The sequence below is a fragment of the Rhineura floridana genome, chromosome 4, assembly GCF_030035675.1.
Source record: "Rhineura floridana isolate rRhiFlo1 chromosome 4, rRhiFlo1.hap2, whole genome shotgun sequence".
In the NCBI taxonomy this organism is placed as follows: Eukaryota; Metazoa; Chordata; class Lepidosauria; order Squamata; family Rhineuridae; genus Rhineura; species Rhineura floridana.
Window position 1 is genome coordinate 188,536,191 of NC_084483.1, and position 24,602 is coordinate 188,560,792.

The following is a 24,602-nucleotide window of genomic DNA, read 5'->3' on the forward strand; positions in this document are numbered from 1 at the left end:
AGAATCTGTTTTCTTCAAGGGCTAGAACTGGACTGGACCTTTTCTATTGTCAGATGGGAAAGAGAGGAGATTCTTGCTGGCAAACTGCTTCAAGAATTGAATGGTCTGGTCTGGGCTCTTATTTATTTATTTATTATTTAACGTATCTGAAAATTTGATATGGGTTTATGAAAGATAATTAACCCCCACAGGAATTAGAGCAAGAACTACTTATGCTTTTGTTAATTAAAACAAAAAGTTTAGAAATATTTTAAAGAAGAACAGATGTTTTTCTTTCTGAACCCAGGACTGTCTCTTTCATGATGGGGGTTGGGGAAGTAGAGAGCAAGAGAGTAGCTGATAAATAGATAATTGGTAATCCAATTAGCAGGGCACGTGTGGGGTTGTTGCACACTTCCAGCCCCAATTTCACATTGAGTGGGGAGTTGGAACCTGTGTAAATGTGGTTGATCAAAAGAAGAAAGAAATTTGAGTTAAGCAAATCCCTGCTTTTATAAAAACCAAGAGACTTAAATATACTTCGTGAATGTCCGACACCAGTGGAATAGTGGAGGGACTTGTGGAGCATCCTGCTACAGTATTCAGAGCTGATCATATAATGTGAAAGACTCCTTTTTCTAACGTCTTGGCTTCTTGTTTTTTCCCACCTGCCATATCTTTTGCTCTGAGCAATAGGAACGTACAGTTTACAGAATTGGTTTTATTTTTAAAAAAAGAAACTCTGGAGGTCTTTAGGCAATAACTATTATCTATGATACACTGCTCCAGGTCAGGAGGTTATTTCTCTGTTCCAGGCAATAAGTCAGGCATAGCTTAAATAAAACATAATCCTGAACATAATATTTCCTAGTTTTCTCCATAGATGTGATCCATAGTCACATCTATAATGATTAACTATACCAAGGAAGAGGTATGATTTAGCAGTAATAACTCAATAATCCTATTATTTTTACTTAGAAGTAATCTCCACTATGTTTATTTAAGTGGGTGTGGAATTGAACCCTGGTCTTCCAGGTCCTAGTCTAACCTCCTACATTTATAAAGTTACAGATGCTCATTTTTAATAAGCTTTAATTTAAATATATATTATCCAGTTGCTCCCCCATGATCTCTTTGTCCACACCCCCATAAAAGCCCTATCAGGTTTAGTGGGCAATAGCTGCCACTGGCTAGAGACATTCTTTTTCAAAAAAATGAAAGCTCAGATTCTGAGCTACCTGCTGGGGGCGCTACTGAATGCCTTTGCAGGTGCCCGGGCACCAGCTGGCAATAGGTTGGTGACCCTTTCTCTTTACCTTTGAAGAAGGCTGCCCATTTGTTACCGGGCCAAAGTTCGAGGTTCTAGTTTTGGTGCACAAAGCCCTATACAGCTTGGGACCAGGATACCTGAAAGACCGTCTTACCCCTTATATACCCAGTCGATCCCTGCGCTCTGCAGGTGAGGGCCTCCTGCAGATACCATCTTATCAGGAGGTTCGTTCTGCACAATATAGGAAATGGACCTTTAGGGTGGCAGCACCTACCCTGTGGAATTCTCTCCCTTTGAATATTAGACAGGCACCATCTCTGCTATCTTTTCGGCGCCTTTTGAAGACTTTCCTCTTTCAACAAGCCTTTTAGGTTGAGACCTATCCCAGTCTGCGTCTGTGTTAGAATTGCTTCATATGTTTTGTAATAATGTTCTTAACCCTTTTTTAAAGTTGTTTTTTTAATGTTTTTAACGCTGTTTTGTTTTAATGTATTTTAAGATCTGTTTTTATGATGTTTTGAAGTGTTTTTAGTGCTTTGTTTGCTACCCTGGGCTCCTGCTGGGAAGAAGGGCGGGATACAAATTAAATAATAAATGAAGGAAGGAAGGAAGAATGGGGTTAGAGACATGGATCTGTTCCAGCCAAAGGGAGGCTGAACTGGATGCATGGAAGCGGTCTGCATTTTCCATCCCCATTTTGCAAAATAATTCAAATAAAATGAATAGCAATTAATCCTTCTTTCCCTTTGGTGTCATTAATGAACGTTGGAAGGGTGTGTGGGAGAGGATTTATTCGATTTCATTTTAGAGAGAGATCGCAAAGTGTCCTGGATCGGTAAGAATCATAGCTCCACCGGGCCCCACACGGTTCTGTGCTTGTGGAACAGATTCAGGGCCCATTCACGAGCCCCCAAGCACAGAATCCATTTTACAAGAAGAGCTCCCCAGTCAAACTCATTATTAGGAACATCAGAAGCTGACTTATACTGAGTCAGACCATTGCTCATCTTCCTCACTATTGTTTGTACTGACCAGCAGCAGCTCTCCAGAGTTTCGGACAGGAGCCTCTCGCAGCTCTACCTGGATATGCCAGGGATTAAACCTGGGGCCTGCATTTTAATGCATTTTGATACTTCTTTGAGCCATAAACTGCATCATGAAATTTGGAGAGGTGCAAAATCTGAAGGATAATTGCATTCTGACCTGCACATTAGGCTGGGAGGTGCAAAGCAGGTCAGTTTGCACAAAATCCACAAAAAAATCAAATTCCTCAATCATTCCAGCTTTCTGTGTATGCATGTCTGCTTTTGAAATGGGGGTTTCGGATCTACTTTAGTGACTCTGAGGACAGCATTAGCAAGCAGTCATTATTCTATCCTGCCTGGTATACAAGGTTGTGATGTTCTTCTCTCATTGCTAAGAATGGGCACATAAGATCAGTTAAAATTGATTAGTGCCCTCTTAACACCATTTAAACAACCCGGTAACACTCACAGTAATCCAGTTAGAGGCTTCTCCGCTCTTTCATTGCATGTTTATGGGTGTTGTGGGAATTTTAGTCTCTGATAATTATTGTGAGGATGGGACTCAGGGATGATGGTTGTTCCAGTTGACTGTGGAATACGAGAATATGATGTTGAGTATGTGTCATACTTTCCATTCTTGGAAATTCCTGCTTGAATCACCCACATTCATTTGGTTACTACGATGCTGCAATCAGCAGTCACTGTGTTCCCCTGAGATAAACATGGTTAGTACTCAGTATAAATTATTTTTGCTTATTTTGTCTTCTTATCCATTAGTATGATACTAAGTTAGTATATAGTAAGTTTGACAGAATTAAACTACCCTCTGGTTGGCAATACTAATAACAACAGTAATGTCTTGTTGTTTTTGTTGAATTAATATTTCCTTCCCCCTCACTAGGCTTTGTTGCCAGAAACACTTCACCTGAGTTTGGATAATTGGTCAGTTGCTCGTTTTGGATGGGGTCGTACTTCCTCTGAAAAAGCAGGTCCATAGTCTGAAGGTGCTCCTGGATCTATCTTTGTTGCTGAAGGCCAGGGTGACCTCAGTGGCTAGGAGTGCCTTTTACTAGCTTCAGCTGGTAAGACAGCTGTGGCCGTTTCTGGACTGCGATAGCATGACCACTGTTGTCCATGCACTGGTAACCTCCAGGCTGGATTACTGTAATGCGCTCTATGTGGGGCTGCCCTTGAGGTTGGTCCAGAAGCTGCAGGTGGTGCAAAATGCGGTGGCAAGACTGCTCACTGGGGCAGGGTATTGCCAACATGCCAACTGGCTGCTGAAAGAATTGCACTGGCTGCTCATTTGCTACCAGGCCAAGTTCAAGGTTCTAGTTTTGCTGTACAAAGCCCTACACAGCTCAGAACCAGGATACCTGAAAGATCGTCTTACCCCTTATATACCCAGCTGATCACTGCGCTCTGCAGGTGAGGGCCTCCTGCAGATACCATCTTATCAGGAGGTTCATTCTGTACAATATAGGAAAAGGACCTTTAGTGTGGTGGCACATACCCTGTGGAATTCCCTCCCCTTAAATATTAGACAGGCACCATCTTTGTTATCTTTTCAGGGCCTGCTGAAGACCTTCCACATTCAACAAGCCTTTTAAGTAGGTATCTTATCCCAGCCTGTGTCTGTATTGGAACTGGTTTTTAATATGTTTCTAACATTTTTTAAAGATGTTTTAAAACCTTTTTTTAATGTTTTTAAATAAGTTTTGTTTTAATATATTTTAAGTCTGTTTTTGTGATGTTTTAAAGTGTTTTAGTGCTTTTGTTTGCCACCCTGGGCTCCTACTGGGAGGAAGGGCACAATATAAATATAATGAATGAACAAATAAATAATTTAATGTATGGTGTGGATGTGGCCTGACTCCTAGTTCAGGGGCTAGTCAGAGCTTGGAAAAGTTACTTTTTTGAACTATAACTCCCATCAGCCCAATCCAATGGCCATGCTGGCTGAGGCTGATGGGAGTTGTAGTTTAAAAAAGTAACTTTTCCAAGCTCTGGGCTAGTTGTGCCAGAGGAGGAGATGCACAAGCACCATCACTGAATCCCTGAGCTCAAGATGCCAGAGGCCTTTGGGACTGAGATGCCAGAGGCCCCTGAGCCCAGCTCTAGCAAGGGGCCGGCATATTTGCCTCCAAGTGTCTCATACTCCACAGGGCCAGTGCACCCACACAGGCACAGAGCTTGGAAGTAATTTGTTACAAATAACGAATTACTTGTAATTCATTACTTTTTGAGGAACGAGTGGGTAATTCCTTTACATTTTGATTGTAATAGAACTAGGAGTAATGTTATTACATTTGTGGAGTAATTGTAATGTTTCCAGCATTACTTTTGGGCATTACTTAGGGGGGGAAGCAGGGGAAGTCTTCTGCTCCTCTGATTTGTGGATGAAAATCATGTGCCTCAAACTGGGCTTCTGTGCAGCGTCGCTCTTCCCTCATGCTGTGTGGGTGGGTAGGGGGCGACAAGGAAGGAGGTGGAGAGGGAGACGGGGTGGAGTGGAGAAAACAATTGATTAAAAATGGATGGTGGTGGTGAAGAATGGAGGGCAGGGGAAAAGGAGCTGGAGGGCAAGAACATGGATAAAGGAGGAGAAGGACGCAGCAGCAGAATGGAGATAAAGAACTATGGAGGTGAAAGATGACAATCTCTGTGGGGGGGGGCAAGGCAGGGTCCAGAAGGTGGTTAAATGAGAGAGATTATGCTTGCTGGCTGAGGGGGGTGGTGTTGCAGTTGGTTTGATGTGCAAAGATCTGAGTAGTGGCCTCTGCCTCCCTCCCCACCTCCCTTACCAGCGGAGAGACCACCACTGCTATCTTATGGATAAAAAGATTTATTCTACTGCCTCTGTATGTGTGTGTTTATTTTTAATGTTGTTTTAGGCTACTTAGATGTGCAGCAGCCAAGGCCAGCACCTTGTAGGCGCTTCTTTATAAAAGTAACTGAAATTTAATTGTAGTGATTACTTTTGAGAAAAAGTGATCAGTTACTTTATTTATTTATTTTATTTTTATTTATTAGATTTTTATACCGCCCGACTAGCATAGCTCTCTGGGCGGTGTACAACAGAAAATACAAATACATCTCATAAAATCCCATCTTAAATACAACAAAAACATGTAAAAAGAAGAAACAATCTAAAATCAATTTCACAAATTTTAAAATTTAAATTAAAACGCCATAGAAAAGAGGCAAGTCTTAAGCTGGCGCCGAAAAGACAGCAGCGTCGGCGCCATACGCACCTCATCAGGGAGACTGTTCCAGAGTTCGGGGGCCACCACTGAGAAGAGCAATTGCAATTGTAACGGTAATTACTACTTTTTGGGCCATGTAATTGTAACTGTAATTTATTACTTTTTAAAAGTAATCTTCCAAGCTCTGCGCAGGCAGCATGTCTGACAAGCAGTGCTGGAGAGACAACAGTGTTGGGACCCAAGCCAGAGGCCTGTCCCTTTAAAACCTTCCACATTTCAGTGAGGAGGTGGAGCCTGAGGACAAGAATCAGAACGTCAAGGCATACAAGGCTTCACTGTAGCCCCTGATATCTTTGGAGGAGGTTGTTCTGTTGTGCCTGGTCAGCTTTGGGACATGAACCGGACACAACCCAAGGGTGGGCACAAAGAAACAGACTGGCAACCACTAAAGGAAAAATTCAGTCAGTTATTCAAAGCCCCATTACCCACCAGGGTGTGTGTATGTGTGAGTGAGTGAGTGAGAGCGAGAGAATGGGCTGTTCCATTCCTACTTTATAAAGATATACCTTTGCCCCTGGGGTAATAAACTAAGAATGATAGCAGTTTATAACACCCTTTCCCTGTAATGATTCTAGGTCCACAAACAGACTAGAGGAATGAGAAATGTCGGAACACCTTTATTCTTTGGAACTTGTAAGACAAGCTTATGTAACCACCTCTAGGCCTTTGGAACGTGCCTGGGTCATCTGACTTCAGGGAAATCCTCAAATTACCAACTTTTTACTGCTACGGGAATATCTCTAACATTATAAACTCTGTAATGGTATCCCCACCCTCATGCCCTCCAAACATTTTGGACCACAACTCTGATCAGACCCAACCAGCACAGCCTGGGGCTGATGGGGTTTGAAAATATCCAGAGGGCACCAGGTTGGGGAAGGCTGGTTTTTAGAACTACATGTGACGGCACGAGAAACCACTTCGCTTAAGCCCAGCTCTTCCCCAACCACATGTAAATTGGGAGAGCATTTTTAGAAAAAAGAGGTCTGGAGGCAGACTCAGGTTTCAACAAACAGATCCGCTGCTACTGCATATTGTTTAGGCCTGGGTGTCAGCAGAGCAGCTGAAGATTGTTTTCCTCACAATTTCGCTGGCAGGAAACAACGGGGAGCAAGGAAATATACAATTGCTTGTAGTTTGTTGCAAGGATCAACCGAAATTTCTCAGAAAATATTTTTCGAACAGAAGTTGGATTTCCTCCCACCCTTCTTCAAGGTCCTTAAGGGGAGGGCAGAGAGGTGCCATAGCTCAGTGGCAGAGCATTTGCCTTGCATGCAGAAGGTCCCAGGTTCAATCCCCAGCATCTACTAGTAGGGCTGGGAGAGACTCCTGGCTGAAATGCTGGAGAGCCACTGCCAGTCAGTGTAGACAATACTGTGCTAGATGGACCAATTGTCTGAGTCCCATGTAAAATATATTGCTGCCTGAGGCAAAGGCCAAGATGGCATCCTCTCCCCATACCTTGTACTGCCCCTGACTAGACTGGCAGCTGAATTTTACTTCATCATGGGCAACAGAATAATACCCTTCACAGCATCTGGGGCAGTAGGTTAGTTTAGGTGCCTCAGGAACATAAGAAGAGCCATGCTGGATCAGGCCAAAGGCCTATCTAGTCCAGCATCATGTTCTCACAGTGGCCAACCAGATGTCTATGGAAAGCTCAAAAGCAAGGCCTGAACACAACAGCATTCTCTCTGCTTGTGAGAACATAAGAAGCGTTCTCTCCGCTTGTAAGAACATTGGCTGGATCAGACCAATGGCCCATCTAGTCCAGTGCCCTGTACTCACAATGGCCAACCGGATGCCTATGAGAAGCCCACAAGTGTAAGAGCACTGTCCCTTCCTAAGGTTTCCAGCAACTAGCATTCAGAAGCATACTGCCTCCGACCATGGAAGCAAAGCATAGCCATCATGGCTAGTAGCCATTGATGATGTTATCCACATGTATGTGGACTTCTGGAGGATATTCCCAGGAACCAGTAATTCCCAGCAACTGATATTCAGAGGCATATAGCCTGCTACAGCAGAAGTAGAACATAACCATCATAGCTAGCTTTTGATAGCTTTTATCCTTCACGAACAGCTCCAGCAAATAGCTCTGTCCTCTTAACAATAGGTAATAGCTTGGGGATGCAGAAGGGACAGTGGCGGGGGCTGCCCCCTTCCATCTGTCTAATAGTAGGGCTGGACTTGGGCCTTCTCATATTGCTTTTTGTCCAGGAGAAGCTAATGGCCAGCCTGGGTGGAGTTCTTCACTGGGAGGTTGTAGTTATGTGGTTTCCCCACGTGGGACAGAGGCCAGAGGTTCCTGACAGAAGGTTCCTCACAGAAAGGCTGTAGTTATGTGGTTCACCACATGGGGCAGAGGTCAGCCATTCCTGAGCAACTGTAGGAAGCAGCCATAGATACATATAACAGATGTGGGTGACTCTGCACCAAGTGGCTGTGTAGACAAAACAGAAGTGACTGCTGGAGGAGATCTGAAAGGATAAGTGCAAACATGGCTTAAGCAACAAAGTGCACTAGCCCTCCCTCCCCGGGGGGCCTTGAAGACAACCATCAAAGGGCTCTAAGATCTGTACACCTGCTGAATGGAATATACACCATCATGGCATAGATGAGACTAAGACTTTGTGTAAGATATGCTTCTTTGGGGAGGTTTTTCCCATCACCTGTTATCTGATCCTGACCTTTCTTAAGATTGAAACAGAGGCCTGTTTGCCCAGTATGCACTCTATTGCAGAGCTATGTCCTCATTCCAAGACCCTGGGGAGGAACCTGAGAGAGAAGACTTTGAAGGCCTGTTTCTTGTGTAGAGAATCTACAGCCTGGGGGTGAGCTCATCAGGTACCAAAAGTGAAGAAAGAATCATCACCAGGCCAGGCTAATCAAGTTTCTGCTGAAGATATCCATGTCTGTAAGAAATATGTGAGCCCTCTACACCTGTCGGAAAACACCTCTGGAGGTGGGAAGGTATTTGTAGACTTGGTTGTTTTGTTTGCTGTAGTTACTCTATTCAGGCCTCCACAGTTTGCCTAGCTGAACAGAGCTTCCTAGCCGTGTATTGTGACAGTGTACCAAAAACTCACTAAACCTTCTGGTCTTGCTACCTTAGCCTAAGGTGGCCTCTTATACATCACCCCAAACCAGGAAATTAATCCTCCCCCAAAAGAGAACGTGCTATTTACATTTATATAGCTACAAATTTAGAATGTACTACTTTTTAAATAGCATAGTGGGGAAGACTAACCTGCACTCTGGCTCAGTTTGCCTGCTGAGTTTAGGTGGTAATTGCTGATGGGCAACTTCAAGGCCTTGGCTCTCTCTTCCTATTTATTATTTATTTATATTTATAAACCAACCCTCATCCCATGCAATTATATACAATCAAGACCATAAAACAAGCTCAGACAGCTTCGGCTATGGGGCGGTATACAAATGTAATATATAATAATAATAATAATAAAATAATTTAAGAGAGCCAGTGTGGAGTAGCGATTAGAGTGTTGGACTAGGAGCTGGGAGACCAGAGTTCAAATCCTGGCTCAGCTATGAAGCTCACTAGGTGACCTTGGGTCAGTGACTGTCCCATGGCCTAACCTACGTCACAGGGTTGTTGTGAGGATACACTGGAGACACAGAGAACCAGGTATGCCACCTGGAAAGGTGGAATATAAATACAATAATAAATAAAGTAAATATTAAACACATTAGATCAATAAAAGCAATTCCAAATCATGCAGGAGCAGCAGTATCAAAACAAGGGTGGCCCTGCAGATGTTGCTGAACTACAACTCCCATCAACTCTAGCCATTGGACAGGCTTGCTGGGAGTGATGGGAGCAGGGCTCCGGCATGCACGCATGCACGCCCCACCTATCTACCATACCTGCCATCAACCAAGGCAGGAGAGTAGCGCTCCTCCTCCGTGATCCGCTACAGGGTAGCTGCCGTGGATCACAGGGAGGGAGCTTCCAAGCCACCCGCCCATTCGCTCACTTCACCTACCTGTCTCTCCTGTGTTTTGTGGCTGTGTGCACTGTTCGTGACCAAGATAGCGGCCGAGGTTTCCCTAAGGGGCTGAAGCCTCTGCCGCCATCTTGGTTGATGACACGCATGCATCCCTGCCATCAACCAAGTTGGTGGCAGGGGCATCAGCACCTTAGGGAAACCTCTGCCTCCATCTTGGTTAATGCCAGCCCTTCGTGTGCAGCGCACGCAGCCACAAAAGGCAGGAGAGACAGGTAGGTGAAGCAAGCAAATGGGCGGGCGGCTTGGAAGCTCCCTCCCTGCGATCAGCAGCAGCTACCCTGCCACGGATCGTGGAAGGGGAGCGCTACTCTCCCACCCTATCGAGGGGCACCTCAGGGGCTCCTGTGGCCCCAGGGGGCCCTCAGCCAGGGCCCAACCTGGCCGCCCTTTGGCGCTGGTCCTGGATGGGAGACATAGTTCAGCGACATCTGGAGGGTCAAAAGCTCCCCAGACCTGCAGGCTTCTCCTGCAGATCACAGGGCCCAACCTGGCAGATATTTTATTAATATCATTTATATCCTGCCTTTTCTCCCAGAAGGAGCCCAGGATGACAAACAAAAACACTAAAAAACACAAGTATGAAAATACTAGGGTCTTTGCCCCTGCACACTTTGCATGCTAACACCCCCATGCACACAGGGGCTCCCAAACACACACAGACACACACAGACAGAGAGAGAGACTCCCAACCCTCCCAGACTCGCAAACATACACACAGAAAGAGAGACTCCCAAATACATATGCACACAAACTGCCTTGGCACCCCCAAACACACATACACCAGGCATACAGACATAACCGGCACTCCCAGAAATACACACAACTCCCCAAATGCCCCCACCCCCAGGCAGCCACCAAAATGGGCCCTAGGTGCTCACCACCACCCTATTTAGGCAGCTTACCAGCCTCCCACCACTTCTGCCCTGCCTCAGCCGCTTACCACATTGTCTCTGCCGCTTGTTCACTCACTCTGTCCACCCACCATCCTTGCTGCTCTCATTCACTCACCTCTCTTGCCTGCCATCCTCCTGACATGCCCTGCCTCCATGCGTAACAACTTACAAAAATATTATATAGTCAAAACATCCATAATTAAAATATGCAATAAAACAATCCCACTGGCGCACTGAAAAGAGGTGCATCTTCCCAAGCTGGTGGAATACCAATCTAGGTGGGGCCTCTCATGTTTTTAGCAGGGAGTGCATTCCACAACACCAGTGCTGCCGCTGAACAAGCCCACCTCCGTGTCACCACAAGCCAATCATCCGTAGGCTGCAGCAAGACTAATTGGATTCCACTTGTTGATCTTAATCCCCTTAGCGGGTAATGGAGGGGAAGTCGGTCTTTCAGGTAACCTGGTCCAGAGCTGTTATATGTAAGCTACAAAACTGGCCTGGAGGGCTAAAGAACTGGCTTCTTTAAAGGAGGACACGTAGCTAAGCTACACCCGCGTGAGACTGCAAAAGTAAGAGGGTGAAATTATCAAGCATTTAGCAGGCCAAAATATACGGCTGAGTGTCTTTGGTCACCATGCCAGGTCACAAGTTGTGCAGTAAGCATGCCCTTGCCTCTCTGGATTCTTCTGACCCCTTTTAAAACCCTGTTGATTGGTGGCCCTTCCCTTTGCCTGTCTGGATATTTCAAGTCATTCTACACACAGAAGATCTGGAAACTTTCCCTTCTGTCATTACATTACCCTAAGCCCCATCTGCACTATACATTTAAAGCAACATGGCTTCCCCTAAGGAATCCTGGGAACTACAGTGTGTTAAGAGTTCTGAGAGCTCTTAGGAGACACCTATTTCCCTCACAGTGCTACAATTCCCAGGGTAGGATTGATTGTTTAACCACTCCTAACAACTCTCAGTATCATTAACAAACTAGATCCCAGGATTCTTTGGGGAAAGCTGTGATTGTTGAAAGCGGTATAATGGTGCTTTAAATGTATGCTACAGATGCAGCCTTGATGTCAGTACTTGGAGGGACCCTGTGAGTCCTGTAGCATCAGTTCTTACTAAACCACTTTTGTTACTCATTTGGGAGCTACATGGTCACCCTTCTCCTTGGTGTTTCTTTCCCTCTCCACAAAAATGTGACTCTTGACCTTCCATCGTTGCAGACATGATGTATATTGTCTTGAAACCATTCCCAGTGGCTTAACAAATAAGCCCTTGACCTCTAAGGAAAGTTTTTTTAAAGGTATTCTTAGAAATAAACCGCTGGGAACCTTGTGAAAGGAAAGGGGATTTGGGGGGGATCTTGCTTTTCCCTGTATACTTAGTGATCTCCACAATTACTGTACAAATATTTTGAAAAGAAGCAGCCCAGTCAGTCAGTCGAGAGATACCCTAGAGATTGAAGCCATTTTAAGTACAGAGTAAGCCTGAGCACCAATTTTTCATGGTTACATATACTAGGCTCAAATGATTTGTTCCAGGAAGCCATGAAAAAGAATATATTGCCTTCCAGTTGATTTGGAAAAATAAAATAAAAAAGGCAAAAGGCAAAAGGAGAAGGTTTGTGGCATGGACTAAAGGTTGCAAAAGGTGCCAGGAAGAAAGAGTAGCGCTTTCGTTTGTTGTTATCGTTTATGTGTTGGATGAAGTTGAAAGCTGCCAGATAGCTTCTTTTCGACAGCTTGGAGTTACTGTTGGGAACAGATCCATGTATGGAAGCAAAAGCAGAAAAGCAGAGATAAGCTGCTATCCAGCTATGCAAACCATGTTTAGAGACACTTAAAGGACAAGCATCCAAACTCCTTTCTTTCTGGTAAATTTAGAGAAGTGGTCATGTGAAGTTCTCGCTCTATACAGTCCTACGCAGAGCCGCCGAGACTTGACAGCGGTAAGTGTGGGGGAGAGAAAAGCTCATTTGCGTTGCTTTCTGTGAATGTGTAGGTTTCAGGAATACCCAGAGGAGCAGCATGTACACTGGAGGCTTTCATATGTTTCATAAGAGGGAGGGCTTGGCTGAGGTCTCTGTAGGAATGGCATTGAGCTGAGCAGAGCTGCTACCCAAGAGGGCAGAGGAACTTTCCCAGGAAGGAAACAGAAAAGCTGCACATTGTGTGTGTGTTGGGGGACAGAATAACATTTTTATCATAGGTTATTCTCTGCTGGGATTCATGAATTGGCTAATTCTAGCTCGTCAGCACTAATAAGGCATAAGCCTGCCATTGTATTGTCTTTTTCTGTGTCCGGCTGTCCGTGCATTTACTCCACAAACATGAGCATCTGGAGCTGCAGATTTGGTTTGCTTTCATCTTAAGCAATGTGTCTGACTGAATGCTGTGTGCCGATGAGCCACAGAGTTGTAGGAAGAGCTTTTGGTAAACAATGTTTCTCTTGGCAGTCAAGGGCCCGTTTCTTCATGCAGATCAGTTGATTGCATCCTGTTCAAAGATCTTAATACAGCTTTAATGGACAGGAGTATGGTATTGTGAAAGGCCTCTTCAAAGCAGCAGGATGCATTCCATTGTTGCTGGCTTTCTATCCGAGGGAGGGGTGGGGAACTTGCAGCGCTTCAGATGTTTATGTTTTAAATCTTCAGAAGCAAGTTATCTTTGACATCAGTAGTGTTTGCACAGGAATAAGAGGGTGTTCAGGTTATTTATGATTTGGACTTGGGCATAGAAACCCATGTTAGAAATTAGGAAAATTCTTTTAGTAATCTGAACTGTAGCAGCGCAGAGGGCAGTGATCCTTTGTGGAAATAGTTCCCCTCTTAATTTCTTTGCCATTTCTGCAGAAATGAGACACTGTTCTGATTGGTTCCCCAAATTTCTGTTTCCATTTTTAATTGGATGAGTTTCTATGGCTCCAAGTTATAACTATTTCTGAATGGGTGAAATATTTGCTGTTATTCCACTAATCATATAAATATAGTTATATAAGAGGGGAAATGTTTTTTTCAAAGCTCATGGGCTATATCCATGCTGCAGCTCTGCTGATGCAAGCAACTTCTCTGTGTGCAATAGAACTTCCACTTCCTCTCCTGTACCCCCTCCAAATCAGCTACAGAAGGTTAGGGTACCCTCCAGAGCAGATGTTTGGGGTGCACAGGGGAAGGAGAGTAAATGGAAGTCCTGGTGCACCAGTAGAACTTTGCTACCACAGCATAGGATTCGACCAATTATGTCTTTGCTTGGTAATAAACTACATGAGTGTTTGAAGCCTAATGCCCTTGATGTAACACACAGTCTGTCTTTACCATTAATCAAAACTTGGGTTGTGTTTGTTTATTTATTTATTATTATTACATTTTTATCTGCATTTCCTCCAAGGAGCTCAAGGTAGCATGCATGGTTCTCATCTGCCCCATTTTATCTTCACAACAATCCTATAAGGTAGGCTAGTCTGAGAGATAGTGGCTGGCTCAAGTTCATCCAGTGAGCTTTATGACCAAGTGGGAAATTGGAGCCTGGTCTCTCAGGTCCTAGTCCAACCACTACACCACACTTGTTCTGTATGGGAGTGGGCAGACAGATGGGTTTCAATAATTTCAAAAGAACTTATTTGATTTGATTTGATTACTTAGCTGCCCTTTACCGTATGATCCCAGGCTGGGTTACAACATTAAAATATACAATTATAAAACAAAACAGTTACAATCATAAAACAAGAAAAGTGTAAAAACAATTAATTTATGAAATGCATGGATTAGAAAGAAAAGTGGATAAATTCATAGAAGGTTTGTTCTGTACAGTCCAGGATGCATGCTTCTACGAACATATTCTCATTGATTTCACTGACTTCTAGGAAAGTCTATTTAGGATTACAAATGTAGGACTATAATAGCTGTATTTAAATATTTAGACCCCCCCAAACTCACTACGTGGCTACCTTTCCAATCCAGTTTGCACTGAAACTCCCATTAGCCCCCTGTGAGATAGATCCTGAATCCAGTTCTTCAGATCAGGAACTGAGGCTGTGATTGTGAGATTGTGTCTCAATTCACAGATAACACTAAACCAAGTTCATAGAATAGTAGAGTTGGAATGAGCCTATAAGGCCATCTAGTCCAACCCCCTGCTCAATGCAGGAATCCAAATTAAAGCATACCCAACAGGTGGCTGCCCAGCTGCCTCTTGAATGCCTCCAGTGTTGGAGACCCATCACCTCCCTAGGTAATTGGTTCCATTGTAGCACTGCTCCAGCAGTTAGGAAGTTTTTTCTGATGTTCAGCCAAAATCTGCCTTTCTGTAAATTGAGCCCATTATTCCATGTCCTGCACTCTGGGATGATTGAGAAGAGATCCTGGCCCTCCTCTGTGTGACAATCTTTCAAGTACTTGAAGAATGCTATCTAGGGTTGCCAGGTCAGAAGCATCCCAAAAGATTTTAGGGGCGGGCCCAAGTGATGTCATGGGGTGGGCCCAAGTGATGTCATGGGGCGGGCCCAAGTGATGTCATTAAGCATGATACATTAAGCATCAACCACAGTTGCTTGGAGCATACGATTAAAAAAAAATCTGACTGGAAATTAAGCTAGACATTTTAGCTAAAAGATGGAGCCTGGGTAGGGAACATTTAATCTACTCTACTTGCTTTCGGCAAGAAGGGTTTAAGTGGCTTCAGGCCAGGCCAGTCACCAGAAGGTCACTATAGGAAGAAAGGAGCCTAGTGTTGTGGAGATGTTAGATGGGAGCATTCAGGAGTAAAGATGGATGCCCCTGAAGGCTGCAGTTCTAAACACACTTACTAAGGGACTAAGCACCCATAGAACTCAACAGGACTGAGTAGATATAGTTTGGATTGTGCTGTTCGTAAAGCTTGACTAGGGATCCTCTGCACAGACATCCATATCCAAGCAGGGTTGGCAACCCCCTGCCTGGAATGCCCTGCCCTTATTTTTTAATGTGGCTGCTCCAAACTTCTTTACAGATTTGACCCTTCACTTCAGAAAGAGGTCTGAGAAATGAGTAAGAGTAAGAAGATTCTGTACCCTTTCTGTCTGCATAGATGCCCTCATCCTTCCCCTGCGCCCAGCAGAGGCTCTGGGCCAGGTGGGACACAGTGGCATCTCATAGAGGACACCCTCCCCTTTCATGCGGTGTATGATTTGTCCTGGCCCAGAGCAGATTTTGGGGTGGGCACCCCCAATTACTTATTTTTCCTGTATGTCTTTTTCTGCTTTGATTTTGTATAGATGTCCTCTTCTGTGCCCTGCACCCAGCAGAAGCTCTAGGCCAGGTGGACGCAGTGGCATCTCGTAGAGGACACCGTCCTCTTTCCTGGGGTATATGATTTGTGCTGTGCCAGAGCAGATTTTGGGGTGGGTACCCCCAGTTACTTATTTTTTTCTATGTGTTTTTGTCCCTTTTGATTTTGCATAGATGCCCTCATCCTTCCCCTGCGCCCAGCAGAGGCTCTGGGCCAGGCGGGACGCAGTGGCATCTCGTAGAGGACACCCTCCCCTTTCCTGGGGTATATGATTTGTCCTGTCCCAGATTAGATTTTGGGGTGGGCACCCCCAGTTTCTTATTTTTTCCCGTATGTTTTGGTCTGCTTTGATTTTGCATAGATGCCCTCCTCCGTGCCCTGCGCCCAGCAGAAGCTCTGGGCCAGGTGGGACGCAGTGGCATCTCGTAGAGGACAACCTCCCCTTTCCTGGGGTATATGATTTGTCCTGGCCCAGAGCAGATTTTGGGGTGGGCACTGTGACGTCCTTCCCCAGCACCACCTGTGAAGCTTTCACTTGTGGCTACCAGCAGACAGGAACGTCAGGTTTTCTTCTTACCCTTTACAGCTCTAGCACAGTTACTCCCCCTCCTCTTTCACTCCACTTACCATATATCTTCTATATAACCAGCACTTACCATATTTACAATATAAGCAGGAATATCACAGGCACCCCAAGTTACTTATTTTTTCCCGTATGTTTTGGTCTGCTTTGATTTTGCATAGATTGCCTCCTCCGTGCCCTGCGCCCAGCAGAAGCTCTGGGCCAGGCGGGACGCAGTGGCATCTCATAGAGGACAACCTCCCCTTTCCTGGGGTATATGATTTGTCCTGGCCCAGAGCAGATTTTGGGGTGGGCACTATGACGTCCTTCCCCAGCACCACCTGTGAAGCTCTCACTTGTGGCTACCAGCAGACAGGAACGTCAGGTTTTCTTCTTACCCTTTACAGCTCTAGCACAGTTACTCCCCCTCCTCTTTCACTCCACTTACCATATATCTTCTATATAACCAGCACTTACCATATTTACAATATAAGCAGGAATATCACAGGCACCCCAAGTTACTTATTTTTTCCCGTATGTTTTGGTCTGCTTTGATTTTGCATAGATTGCCTCCTCCGTGCCCTGCGCCCAGCAGAAGCTCTGGGCCAGGCGGGACGCAGTGGCATCTCATAGAGGACAACCTCCCCTTTCCTGGGGTATATGATTTGTCCTGGCCCAGAGCAGATTTTGGGGTGGGCACTGTGACGTCCTTCCCCAGCACCACCTGTGAAGCTCTCACTTGTGGCTACCAGCAGACAGGAACGTCAGGTTTTCTTCTTACCCTTTACAGCTCTAGCACAGTTACTCCCCCTCCTCTTTCACTCCACTTACCATATATCTTCTATATAACCAGCACTTACCATATTTACAATATAAGCAGGAATATCACAGGCACCCCAAGTTACTTATTTTTTCCCGTATGTTTTGGTCTGCTTTGATTTTGCATAGATTGCCTCCTCCGTGCCCTGCGCCCAGCAGAAGCTCTGGGCCAGGCGGGACGCAGTGGCATCTCATAGAGGATACCCTCCCCTTTCCTGGGGTATATGATTTGTTCTGTCCCAGAGCATATTTTGGGGTGGGCACCCCCAGTTACTTATTTTTTATGATTTTATGACATCATTATGTATTTATGATAATATCAGAAGCCTGATGATTTTGATTGCATAAATCTATTGTTATTCTTGACGGGGAGAGTCCCCCCGATCACAGTGATATATCATACAGGGTACCCTAACATATATTTTGGGGTTCAGAAACATGTTAAGTTTGGTTTGAAGTTGCTGTAGTTGTCAACTCTTCTTTTTTGGTGTTTTGAACTTTCAAGCAAATAAGGGACTGGGAACTAGGAACCAACTTCAGTGTTGTATCAGTTAAATAGGTTAAACAGTCGCGGCGGGGCAGCTGATGTTTTGGTGTATATCTCGGGAACCAGACCACCTAGAAACTTTTTTTTTTAATTAAAGCTGAGAGTCCGGAGATTAAGGGATGCTAGCCAGAGAAGCCCCCCAAAAACTGGAGATTCCGGCCGAAAAACGGAGACCTGGTAACTCTAATGCTATCATATCTCTCCTCAGTTTTCTCTTCTCCAGGCCAAAAAAGCCCAGTTGTTTCAGTCTCTCCTCATAAGGCTTTTTTTCCAGTCCCTCCAGTTTCCAGTTGCCCTCCTCTGTTCCAGTTTGTCTGCATCTTTCTTAAAGTGCGGTGTCCAGAACTGGATGCAGTATTCAAGATGAGGCCTAACCAGTGCTGAATAGAGGGAAACTGGTACTTCACACAGTCTGGAAACTATGCTTCTGTTAATGCAGCCTAAAATAGCATTTGCTTTTTTGCAGCCACATCACACTGTTGGCTCATATTCAGCTTGTGATCAATAACAATTCCAATATCCTTCTCGCATGTAGTATTGCTGAGCTAAGTTTTTGGCTTAATAAACTGTACTGGTGAACACAGCCCAATTGCCCCTGCTTAAATCCTCCCCTGGCGCCAGCAGATAAACAAACCAAGAAGGGATAGCTTAGCATCACATTCAAACCTGGGATTGTGGTTTGCTGCATCCTAACAAGCCATGATTGCTAGCTAGCCTTAAACCATGGTTTATTGCTGCCTTACCAATTGTGGCTTGTTTGGAAACAGCAAACCATGATCCTTAGTCATAGCCATGCCTCCTCAGCTAGAGTTGCCAGGTCCATGAGACTGAGGTGGTTTTAAAGATACAGAAGACCTCTTGGAGGCTGGGCCTGGCAACCAAGAGGTCTTCTGTATCTTTAAAAGTTGTGCAGGGGGAAGGAAGAATTCCACCTTGTGGTTTTTCCCATTACAGATTTGCAAGAACACCTGCACTTGGCTGACTTTCTCTTCTTCTAAAGATACAGGATCAGGATCAGGCCAAGAACCTGGCAACCCTTCTCCTCACAACTACACCCCCTTTTCACTTTCCCTCGTTTCCCATTCGTCTTCCAAGCCCACACTCCACTACAACAGATGTCCCTAGGAGGCAAACAGCATGAAAGCGGAGGCTATGTGTTGGCTACTGAAAAGAGTCTTTTCAATGGTTGACTCAGCTCCTTTCACTCTGGTGGGCTCCAATCAGCACAAAAGGACAAGAACTCTTAGCAATGGCTGACATGCTCCCTTTTCATGCTGATTGGCTGATTCATAGGGACCTGGCTGGGAACTTGCTCCCCCCAAAAATAACAGGTCTGTGACCCCCCACAACCCTGGATGACTACACCCCTGGGCAATATTCACTGTTCCACCTAAGGCAGCAGAATGTCTTGAGCCAGCCTTACTAAATCCCTAATCGATTGTTATAATATGAACTGTTTAAATTGTTTTGCTCCAAAGCATATATATTCTACTGTTCTGTATCAGATGTCAAAAAGGGAAATATATAATGATTACATACCTTTAAGTATTTGGAGGTATCTGAGAAGTTCAATTTTTTTTAACTAAAAATATTTTGATACCCCGACTCTCTAGTAAAACATTCAAGGTGTCATTCAAACATTAAAATATTTAAAGTGTTTTACAACAACCATGAATACAATAAAATACAGAAAAGCTACAAACTAAAAAGATAACTCAAGTCAGTATTCCAAGGGGATTACAATGATCAACAGCTGAACAAGCCAAATGCCTGTTGAAAGATGGAGGACTTCATGCGCTAGTGGAAGACCAATGAAGGTGAACCTTGCTAGTCAGGGAGTTCAAGAGTCTAGGCACAGTCAGCAGAAAGGATCTTTTCTCCATCCCAACCAATTTGTCCTGTTCTTGCTGGTCTACTTAGTAAACAAGAGACTTGCCAGCACCACCACCAATGTGGACAACAGCAATGCAGGATCCAGGGCCAGTCAAAGGTCAGGGTCCAAACAAGCAGAGGTGACAACTAGGGATGAATGAGAATTTTGATGCAGTTCACATTTCAGGCAGAATTTATCAGATTTGCAACTTCTGAAACAATATGAGAACCTAACAGCCATCTTTCAAAATTCGCATTTATTAGAATCTTGGGATGCAGTTCGCCACCTAACATTACTTACAAAAATGCATATATTAGGGGAAAGTGTGCATGAATACATGAGTAAAAATAACATGCAAAAAGGCATGAAATGTTGAGAAATGGCTTGTAAAAATGTGTACCTACAAACAAAGTGTTTATTTGGAGAAATTCGCACTAAAACGACAGAGAATTTTCATGAGGATTTTTTAAAAAATCACAGATCACTGTAGAAATGTAGAGAACTGAATCTAACATTGGAAAAAATGAGAAACTGAGAGAACCGAAACAGACAGATCTCTCCATCCCTAGTCACAACAAAGGGTCAGGCAAGAAGCAAAATCAGAGCAGGTCAAGGCCAGGGTCCAGTCAGTCAATGGGCTAAGCAGGACAAGGGCAAAGTAAAAGGCAAGTCCAGGGTAGTCTGTAATCAGGTTTGGAGTCAACAGGAGACCAGCTCACGGGCAAAGTACAGCACTGGCACAAAAACATTATTCCAGCAGCTCTTCCAGCCTACCACTGCGGGTTTTGAGCTGGAGCTGCTGGAACCGCATGCCAACCTCAGCTGACTCCTATCAACTCCCTTCAGTCAGAGATATCCTCAAGAGGAGACTTTTACTCCCCAGAAGGCCTTGCCTGTAGTCAGGTGGGCTGGGTTTCCAGCTGGCATTTGAAGAGATGCCTCCTTCTTGGGCTTGGGGCCCGTTTGTCCTCGATGTCAGAGGCCAAACTCACCCTGGGTGCAGATGGCCCTTCCTCAGCCTTGTTGCAGAACTTTGTCTCCTTGTCCCCAGGGCTGGGTGTAAGAGCCTCCTGGTCATCTACTGATAAGGACTCCCCCAGGTGAGACCTGACACAATTGCACCCAAGATTCTGGTCAGTATCTGTAGCAGATAGCAGAGTGGAGCAGCAATGTTTACCTGACCTCTTGACAGCTATTGCTGCTTACTAGGAAGGAGGGGGATGAAGCAGCATGGAATTCAGCATGGAGCAAATTCACTGGTGGAGCAATCTAGTGCTCTTGCCAGTGCACGTGACCTCCCCACCACCTCACTGCTCCTGCTGTCCCTCCCAGTAAGCAGCAATGTCGTATCTGTTGGGAGGTCAGGAAAGTGCTGTCGCCCCACTATGCTGTCCGCTACTGGTTAGTATATGTATAGGTTAGGCAATTGGCATTAGAGTGACCAGAAAGACATGGAAAGAGCAACTTGGATTCAATATAAAGTTTAAAACCTTTGTTTGCTAAGCTACTTATGGACAATAACATGGCCACAAGATAACACTGGTGTGTACTGCAGCAAACATAACCATATGTGAAGCAGCTCTTAAGAGCAATTCCATCTGGTGGGTACATAACATGTGCTAAATGTTTCATTGGAATGGGTCATCCATGCATCTTAGGGAGAATTTAGTTCCATCTGCATTTTATAAGCAAATGGACCAAATTCACACCTTAGGATATTTCATGGATCAGAATATAATTATCTTTCGGATTTCACACTTTCTGAATTTTGTGATATAGTACTCAGTTTTAAAACATGTACTAAAATGCATTAAAATCCATGTATAAATGCATACATTGAAGTAAAATGTTTACCCAGACCTTTGGTAATGAAGTTGCCTTCTGTGGCACTGCTCATCTTTTACTAGGGTGGGTAGGACTTGCTCTTATTAATATGTTACTGGATATGCATTTTATGTATTTTGTATTGTTCGTTGTTTTATTTTTTTCTGGTTTTAAATTGCTTTTGTGTGTTGTATCGTCACATTGCTTTGAGACTTTTTCTTTTGTATAAAGCAACTGATAAATGTAATTATTATTAATAATATACATACTTAAGTACAATTTTTGTATGTATATTTTGTTTTTTAAAAATTCACATAATGTTTTCTGTACAAGGACCAGAAACATACTGATCTGTCCCAGAGTTTGGAAGATTACTTTTAAAAAGGAATAAATTACAATTTCTGTTACATGACCCCAAAAAGGAATAAATTACCATTACAATTATAATTGTTCTGAAAGGAATTGATTAGTTTACCATTACTCAAAAGTAATCACTACAATTATAATTAACTTACTTTAAACAAAAACTAGAGTGCCTAGAAGGTGCTGGCCTTGGCTGCTGCACACCTAAGTAGCCTAAAACAACACTGAAAATAAACACAGAGAGAGAGAGAGGTAGTAGAATAATTCTTTTTATCAATAAGATAGCAGTGGTGGTCTCTCTGCTGGTAAGGGAAGCGGGGAGGGAGGCCACAGCTCAGATCTTTCCGTGTCAAACCAAGTGTAACCCCTCCCACGCACATTCTCAACCAGCAAATGTCATGTATCTCACTCAATCACATCCCAGACCCTGGCCTTTCAAGGCATACCTACCCAAGCAAACTCTGTTCATAGGGTTTTCGTGGTAAGAGGTATTCGGAGGTGGTTTACCATTGCCTTCCTCTGAGTTTGGATGCATCTTAGTCTGGTGTCTCAGCTTTGACTATTCCACCTTGGGTGTCCCTGCTAGAAGTCTAGCCTCTTGGTTTAGACTCCTGATGGCATTGCTCTCAGCTTCTTCAACACTCTCAACCCCCTTCACCATGTTAAGGTGTGCATCTTAGAGGGGGATGGTGAAACTGAGGTTATCATACTTTGGACACATAATGAGAAGACATGATTCACTAGAAAAGACGATAATGCTGGGAAAAACAGAAGGGAGTAGAAAAAGAGGAAGACCAAACAAGAGATGGATTGATTCCATAAAGGCAGCCACAGATCTGAAATAACAAGATCTGAACAGGGTGGTTCATGACGGATGCTACTGGAGGTCGCTGATTCATAGGGTCGCCATAAGTCATAATCGACTTGAAGGCACATAACAACAACAAACCCAAGCACACATTTTCCACTAGGGTGCAAAAAAGTTAAAACATTGCAAATAAAGCAAAGTAGCCAGGGAATGTGGCGGAGGCTGCTTTGTGCACCAAGTGCAAACACAGTATTCACACACACATACACATATGTTATCATCTCTCACCTCCATCTTTATCTCCATTCCACTGCTGTCTCCTTCTCCTCCTTCATCCACGTCCTTGCCCTCCGGCTCCTTTCTCCCTCCAGTCCATTCTTTTCCACCACCATCCATTTTTTAAACCTTTTCTTTCTCTCCACTCCACCCCTTGTCTCGCTCTCTACCTCCTCCCTCATCACCTCCTAAACACCCACAGAGCACAAGGGAAGAGCAACACTGCACAGAAGCCCAGTTTGGGGCACGTGGTGTTCATCCATGAATCAGAGGAGCAGAAGACTTCCCCTGCTCCCCTCCCCAGTAATGCCCCAAAGTAATGCTGGAAACATTACAATTACTCTTCAAAAGTAATACAATTACTCCTTGTTCTGTTACAATCACAATTTAAAGAAAATACCCACTCGTTGTTCAAAAAAGTAATTAATTACAAGTAATTCATTTTTTGCAACTAATTACTTTCAAGCTCTGAACTGTCCACCCTGAATGCATTGTCCATCAGATGAACTGGGTCTGTTTTGGAATCTCACAGTGTGGTATTGAGCAAACTGCATGGATGTCACTTTTCTTCTCCTTCTTTGAACGGCTCTGTGGAACTCAGGCCAACCTGATGCAACCTGTTGCTTTGGATTTGCCTTTTCTTGTCCTTGCAACAAACCCATAGGCCATGGGCTGAGCATCCTCCCTGATGACAAAGTCTGCCGCAAATTGCATGAGGACAATGCTGTTCATGTAACAAAAATAATGATGAAGGGCACCACCTTGTATGACCTCTCAAAGATAAATTATTGCAAACCTACTTGTGGCTCAGAGCAACTCTGCTGCATATCTTTTGCCCTTAAAATGAATCAAAGATTTGTGTCATAAATTCAAAAAGAAAGAAAAGATTAACAGCTTTAAAATGTTGTCCTTCCTCTTGAGATTACGGTTTTGTAAGGATTCTGCCACCCCATTGCTAAAATTTTCAAATATACTTTTGAGAGGTTTGGGTTTTGGGGGGTGGGTGGGAGAGGAGTAACTGCTTGCAAAGACAGTCAAAAGAAATCTGACTTGATATCTTTTTCTCCCTCCCAACTCATCTCCCCAGGTTTGACAAAATGTCATAACTTGAGCTAAAGTGGAGCAGGCTTTGAAAACAGCAGTTCAAAAACACTTAATTAAATGTTGCACACCAGCCAGCGTTCCAAAAAGAACAGGATGTGACAAAGCTAAAATTTGCAGTGTATAAATGCATGTTTAAATGGTGTACTCGGTATTCCAGAACAACTTCAAGGTATATAGGACTGTGCCTGCTATTTTGCTTTCTGTTTTGCATCCTACTAATATTTCAGACAAGTCTCAGGCAAAGCCTTCTTTAAATGTAATAAGAACTTCAGGAGTAGGGTTAATTGTCTGCTTTAAAGCAACCTGTGTTTGAGTAGAACTATGAAAGCTTGGGGGTTTCACAGAACTTTTTCATCTGGTATTTTATCTTATGACATTTGCTGCTTCTTTATTGGTTTATTAAAACATTCATAGACCACCGTTCATTATAAAAAGAGCAAAGGGGATTGGGCAGAGGGGAATGGCGGGCACTTTCTTCACCCATGGAGGGGCTTTTTCTGGGTATGGAGTGGTGTTCAAGTGTGATGTGAGTGAGAGAGACGTGTGGTCTCTGTGTGACAGAGAGGGATAGGGAGGAATGGAGAGGGAGATATGTATGTACATGTGGTCTGGGAGAGAGGGATCAATGTATGTGGTATGTGCATGAGAGGGGAAAAGAGACAGGTAGGCCGAGTATGTGTTATGTGGTCTGTTTG

General features: G+C 44.1%; 1 protein-coding gene across 1 annotated transcript in view; it reads left to right on the top strand.

The window, feature by feature from the left end:
• The first annotated feature begins 11,967 nt into the window (after window positions 1-11,967).
• Window positions 11,968-24,602, top strand: part of SLC8A1 (solute carrier family 8 member A1) — a 400,022-nt gene continuing 387,387 nt past the window's right edge. The window contains exon 1 of the mRNA XM_061625553.1: window positions 11,968-12,415. The gene's annotated coding sequence lies outside the window, so the exon portion shown is untranslated. The remainder of the gene's footprint in view (window positions 12,416-24,602) is intronic.